This window comes from Perognathus longimembris, chromosome 7, assembly GCF_023159225.1.
Source record: "Perognathus longimembris pacificus isolate PPM17 chromosome 7, ASM2315922v1, whole genome shotgun sequence".
Lineage (NCBI taxonomy): Eukaryota > Metazoa > Chordata > Mammalia > Rodentia > Heteromyidae > Perognathus > Perognathus longimembris.
This window is the reverse complement of record NC_063167.1, coordinates 71,005,285-71,011,244: the sequence shown is the minus strand read 5'-3', so window position 1 is coordinate 71,011,244 and position 5,960 is coordinate 71,005,285.

Sequence of the window (5,960 nt, the reverse complement as noted above, 5' to 3'; positions counted from 1 at the left end):
AGCTCCTCTTGCAGGAAGCTCCGCCCCCGCCGCGCCTCGCCTTTGACCCCGCCCCTCCGCGTGGCAACCAATCACCATCCAGCTCTTGAAGTCTCACACCGCCCCCCTGCAACTTTCCGCCCTAGTCTCGGCTCCGCCTTCGTCGATCAGCAACCAATCATAGGAAAGATTCGCTCATCTTCAACCAATCACAGAGGCTCTTAGGCTTAATGAGCGCGAAATCAAACTTGGCGCGAGGGGGCGTGGAGGCTTGCGGCCCGGGCCGACGCCTAGCGGGAGCCGGCCGACCCACAGCTCCCGAGAGCCCTTAAGGATCAAGAAGGACTCCAAAGATGGGCAGTGCCAACTCACGCCTGTAATACCAGCTACTCAGTAGGCTGAGATCTTAGGCTCGCGGTTCGAAGCCAACCCAGGCTGGAAAGTCCGTGAGACGCTTCTCTCCAATGAACCACCAAAAAGCAGGAAATGGGGCTGTGGCTCAGGTGGTAGAGCATCAGCCTTGAGCAAAAAATCTCAGGGACAGCTTCCAGGCCTGAGCCCTAGTACCAACACACACACACACACACACACACACACACACACACACACACACACACACAGAGTCACTCGAACCAGGCCCTCCAGCCAGGCTTTTTCCTGGTTATTTTAGAGATGGGCTGGCTTTGAGCTATGACCTTCTGGATCTTGGCTTCCTGAGAAGCTGGGATTACAGGTGAGAGCCAGGGGGCCTGCCTGGGTCTTGTGCTTTGGGTCTGGGGCCCGCCTGGAACTGTGATATTTTCATCCCCGCCCCCCCCCCCCCCACATTGGGAAGGTAATGGTTCCCCAAGCTCACTCAAGACCTATTCACAGGGGCTGGGGATATGGCCTAGTGGCAAGAGTGCTTGCCCCGTATACATGAGGCCCTGGGTTCAATTCCCCAGCACCACATATATAGAAAATGGCCAGAAGTGGCGCTGTGGCTCAAGTGGCAGAGTGCTAGCCTTGAGCAAAAAGAAGCCAGGGACAGTGCTCAGGCCCTGAGTCCAAGCCCCAGGACTGGCCAAAAAAAACTAAAAATAAAAATAAATAAAAAAGATCTGTTCACAGCGGACCATCTGGACAGATGCCGGGCCCCATTTCAAGCCTCAGCACTTCCGGCCCCGGCACCTGATGTCTAAACCCTCTGGTACAGAAGCCATGAATAACATACCTTTCTTCCAGTGAAAGCTAATTTTGCTTTCCTCTGTGTGGTCAAACTGTGTGTACTTGGTATACTCTCCTGATTTTAAAAATCAAGGAAGGGTTAGAGGAAAAGAAAACGTATCTGAGCTTGTCATCAGTTCCATCAGTGAACCAAAAGGGAGGAATGGGCATCAGATTTGTTGATGGAGAGGGACTTCGTACGCCAGCCATCGGGGACCATATGTCTCAGACATACGGAGTGACACATGTACTCATGGGGATGGAGCCAGGAGGGCTGTGATGTCTAGAGAGTCTGGGCCACAATGAACACAAATGTTACAGGGGCCCAGAGAGAGGAGACAACACTTGAGGTATCATTTGTTAATCAAGCAGTATTTGTTAAATGGCTTTGTGTGTTCCCAGTGTGGAGATGATGCTTGGGAGGAAATAAAGGGCACTTGAAGTGCCCTTATAAAACAACTGTTCTCATCACAGGAAACTCCCAGAATAGAGGAGACTGAAACCTTACATGGCAAATATAAAATCGCAAATGTCAAGATGAATAGAGGGCTGGAGAAAGATGTGACTGGAATTCCAAAGTAGAATTAGTATCTAGGTCACTTCTTATCTGAAATACACAGAAATACACTCTAACATAAGACACAAACAAGCAAATAGTTGAGCATATCTCTCTCTCTCTTCCTCTCTCTCTGTCTCTCTCTCTCTCTCTCTGTGTGTGTGTGTGTGTGTGTGTGTGTGTGTGTGTGTACTGAGACGAACTTTGCACTCGTGTTTGGCTTCTTCTTTCAAGGCTGGTCTCTACCATTTGAACCACAACTCCACTTAAGTATTTTTGCTGGTTAATTGGAGATAAGAGTCCACAGACTTTATTACTCAGGATTGGCTTTGAACTTTGATTCTTAAGATCTTAGACTCCTGAGTAGATAGGATTACAGGTATGAACCACTGGTGCCCAGCTATGTAGGAGCATTTTCATTATTCCCAGATTGTAATTCTTGCAATGTAGAGATCTTTGTGTACATGGCCAATAGATGCCATATGGGAAGGTACAGATCATAAATATCGGATTTGTAGGAAAATGTACATGATAGTTATTATTTTGCATAATACCAATTTGTAACAAATAAGACAAAATCAATTTTTTAAGTAGTCATTCTTGAAGAGGTTGTTCCTCTGCAAGTACCAAGCCTCGGGTCTCATATCCTGTCTTCCTCAGGCATGTTGCATTCCCTGCTCACAACCACCCTGACAGTGGGTATGCTTGAACCTCCATTGTAAAGATGAGGGTATTGTATGGAAATGCAGAGCATCTACAGAAATGGCAGGAGGCCATGCTCCTAGCTGACTTGCCCACCTTACCTATGACTCTGAAAGAGCCAATTTTGTCCTGGCTCAGACTCCCAGAGCTGCACCAACAGATCAGACACTGAAGCCATGCTTTGAAACTCCCAATCCAGTTCTAGCCATGACAGTGTCTTTGTAAAGCATCAGTTATTCAGTGATTCATTCAGATATGTAGCTTACATAGATAGCACCAAGCTTTTGGGTGTCTGTGGTGGTATGGAGATATGCTCAAGAAATCCAAGACTACAGACAAATAAAATTTTGTAAATGCAGTTTTCTAAATGACCACAAGAGGACAGCATATTTACATAAAACCCACATGGAAGGGCCATCCTCTCCCATTCTTTGTGCTTAAAGATGTGTAATGGTAATTCAATTTTACTTATTTTGTGTCTTTCAAATATGTGACTATTTTTCACCTGCCCCTTTACACAGACACCATCAGGATGACAAGAGTGAAAACCCAGCTTATAATCTGACAAGTCAAAAGGCTTGACACATTCGTGTGTGTGTATGTGTGTTTGTATATTTGTGTGTGTACCAGTATTGGGCTTGAATTCAGGGCCTCAGGCTCTTGCTCAGCTTTCTTGTTTATGGCTGGTGCTCTACCACTTGAGCCACGACTCCAGCCTGTCTTTTGCTGGTTAAATGGAGAGTCTTATGTCTCAGATTATCCTGCCCAGGCTAGCTTTGAACCATGATGCTCAGATCTCTGCCTCCTGAGTAGCTAGGGTTACAGATGCAAGCCACCTGTGCCCAGCTCTTTATTACTTTCTCACCATCAAATTCTTGGAGTGAGCTGAACCTCCTCCAAGTGACAGGATGTTGTTACTGTGCGCTCTGCTCAGGGTGGGGCTTGCCTCCTCTCCCAGGTCTGGCTGCAGGCCTGCTGGACAGTGTGCACTCATCGGGAGCTACCACACAGGGGAGCCCAGGATGGGAGACCCTCTGGGAGCAGGGAAAAGGTGGCTTTCCTCCTCGCAGTTGGTGGGATTTGATTTTTGCTTTCTCTCTCCCTCTTCTGTGTTAATGACCTTCACTGCTAATCCCCCATTCTTTTTTGTCTCCTTCTAACCAGCCCCACTGCAAAGGAGGCAGACAATATCAGGGGCTTTTGTGTTTGCACCCAGAGCACCACACGCATGCATGCACACTGGAGAAATCCCTTCCACCCAAAAACGCTTTCAGAGAATCGCCATTCCTGCCACTTCCAATAATTGCCTGTTTCTGGCAGAAGAGTCGGAGCATGGCTAAGTGGCAAGCAGGTAACTTTCCTCAATGTGTTTCACTGGTTTTGCTTTTAGGTTATACATGCCACCCAAGTGTGTGTCTCTGTGTGTGTGTGTGTGTGTGTGTGTGTGTGTGTGTGCGCACGCATGGGCATGCACACATACATGTGCTCACAATACAAAATAGCAACCCTATAGCACTCAAAGAACTTACACCATCCAAAACATACCATTAGACATGAAGAACATAGATCTGGGGTAAGTACAAACTGGATTAGCTTCGGTTAGCTCACTAACTATTGCTGTCCCTTCTACTGTGGTCAGTATACAATTTGCATAATTCATTTTGTGACTTCTCATCCCTGCTCAGGAGTTGATATTTGGTTTTAGTTCCACTGCTGGAACTTGAACCTCAGGCCCTGGGTCCTGTCCCTTAGCTTTTATACCCAAGGCTGGTGCTCTACCCCTTGAACCACAGCTCCACTTCTGGCTTTCTGTTTTGATTTTGTCTGGTTAGTTGGAGATAAGAGTCTTACAGACTTTTCTGCCCAGGCTGGCTTTGAACTGCAATCCTCGGATCTCACTCTCCTAAGGTAGCTGGGATTATAGGCGTGAGCCACTGGGTTCCAGGCTTTTGCTGGCCTTTAGAGGTGGGGTTATGCATAGATATTGGGCTTAGACAAGGTCATGTGGGTGAGGACTTCCCGAGGGTGTTACGTCCTCATAAGTGAAGATACCAGACAGCTCACCTTCTGCCTCCAGAGTGGAGAGAAACTCCTGTGGCCCTAGCCACCCCACCTGGGGTGTTTTGTGATGGCTGACTGAGCAGCCAGTACAAACTCCCAAGCTAATTATTTGCCACCAGCTATAACATTTGTTTTCCAAATGTGCCTGTTGCACTTCAATCTATGTGTAAATTGAATTAGCTAATTAATACAGGTACAAAGTCCCTCAGTAAGGAGTCTCCAGTGATTCTGTTTCTGGTTAATTTCCATAGGGGTGTGTGTGTGTGTGTGTGTGTGTGTGTATCTTCAGCTTCACTTGGGACTCTTGGCTGTAATTTCCCTGTCTTCTCATTTAATTGCAAAACACATGATTTTATCCAAATGTTCCTTCGTCTACATTGCTTCTATATCTTGAGTCTTCCTGAAATCTCCCACTCTCCTTAAATTAGTCTCTAGGGCTGAGAACCCAAGCAATGACCTCATTTTGTGTTCAAGAAAGAATTAGGACCAGCATGTTAAGAATTAGGAAGTAAGTCAGGCGCTGGTGACTCACGCCTGTAATCCTAGCTACTCAGGAGGCTCAGAGAAAAAATAGAAAATAAAATGCAAGTGGTCCGGTTTCCTTTTTAGAAGTAGAAAGAGTTTGATAAGGAATATATATATATATATATATATATATATATTTGTATACACACATATAGTGCTGATACTAGGGCTTGAACTCAGAGCCTAGCATGCTATCCCTTAGGTTTTTCACTATGAGTTGAGCCACAGCACCCTATCTGGCTTTTTGCTGGTTCATTGGAGATGAGAGTCTCACGGACTTTTCTGCCTGGTCTGGCTTTGAACCTTGATCCTCAGATCTCAGCACACACACACACACACACACACACACACACACACACACACACACACACACCCCCCACTCCCGAGTAGTTAGTAGTTAGGATGACAAGCGTGAACCCAGTGCCTGGTTTGGGTGAACAAACCAGGAGCCTTCCTCAATAAAGCAAAGGATGCCAGTGGGCATATGTAGACATGTGTGTATGTTAGCAGTTGATTCTGGGCAGAGCCGGAGCCCTTATTCAACATGGAAGCCAAGCACACCTCCAGATTTCTGTAGTGTCACTCTGTGTTACTTCAGACCTGCATTCACACACACCATCACCACTTGTCAGTTTTAGGGCTGAGAGACATTTGAGCCACATTTGAGGAATGCAGGCCATTCTGATGTCAGCACCTCTCTCCATGGGGCTGGTGGCATCCTGGGCTTCCAGAACAGAAGGGTTTCTCCATTTCCTGCTGCCAGCAGGGTGCACAAACAGCCTCAGTCAGACAGACCATTAAGCAACAAAATGATTCCCCAAAGACATCCTGGAGGACTTGTAGCATCTGCCTTGGCGATGGGAGATAACAGAGCATGCTCTCGAGTGTCTCTTTAAAGGCCTCCGTAAGGCAGCACAGAACAGCCATTCAA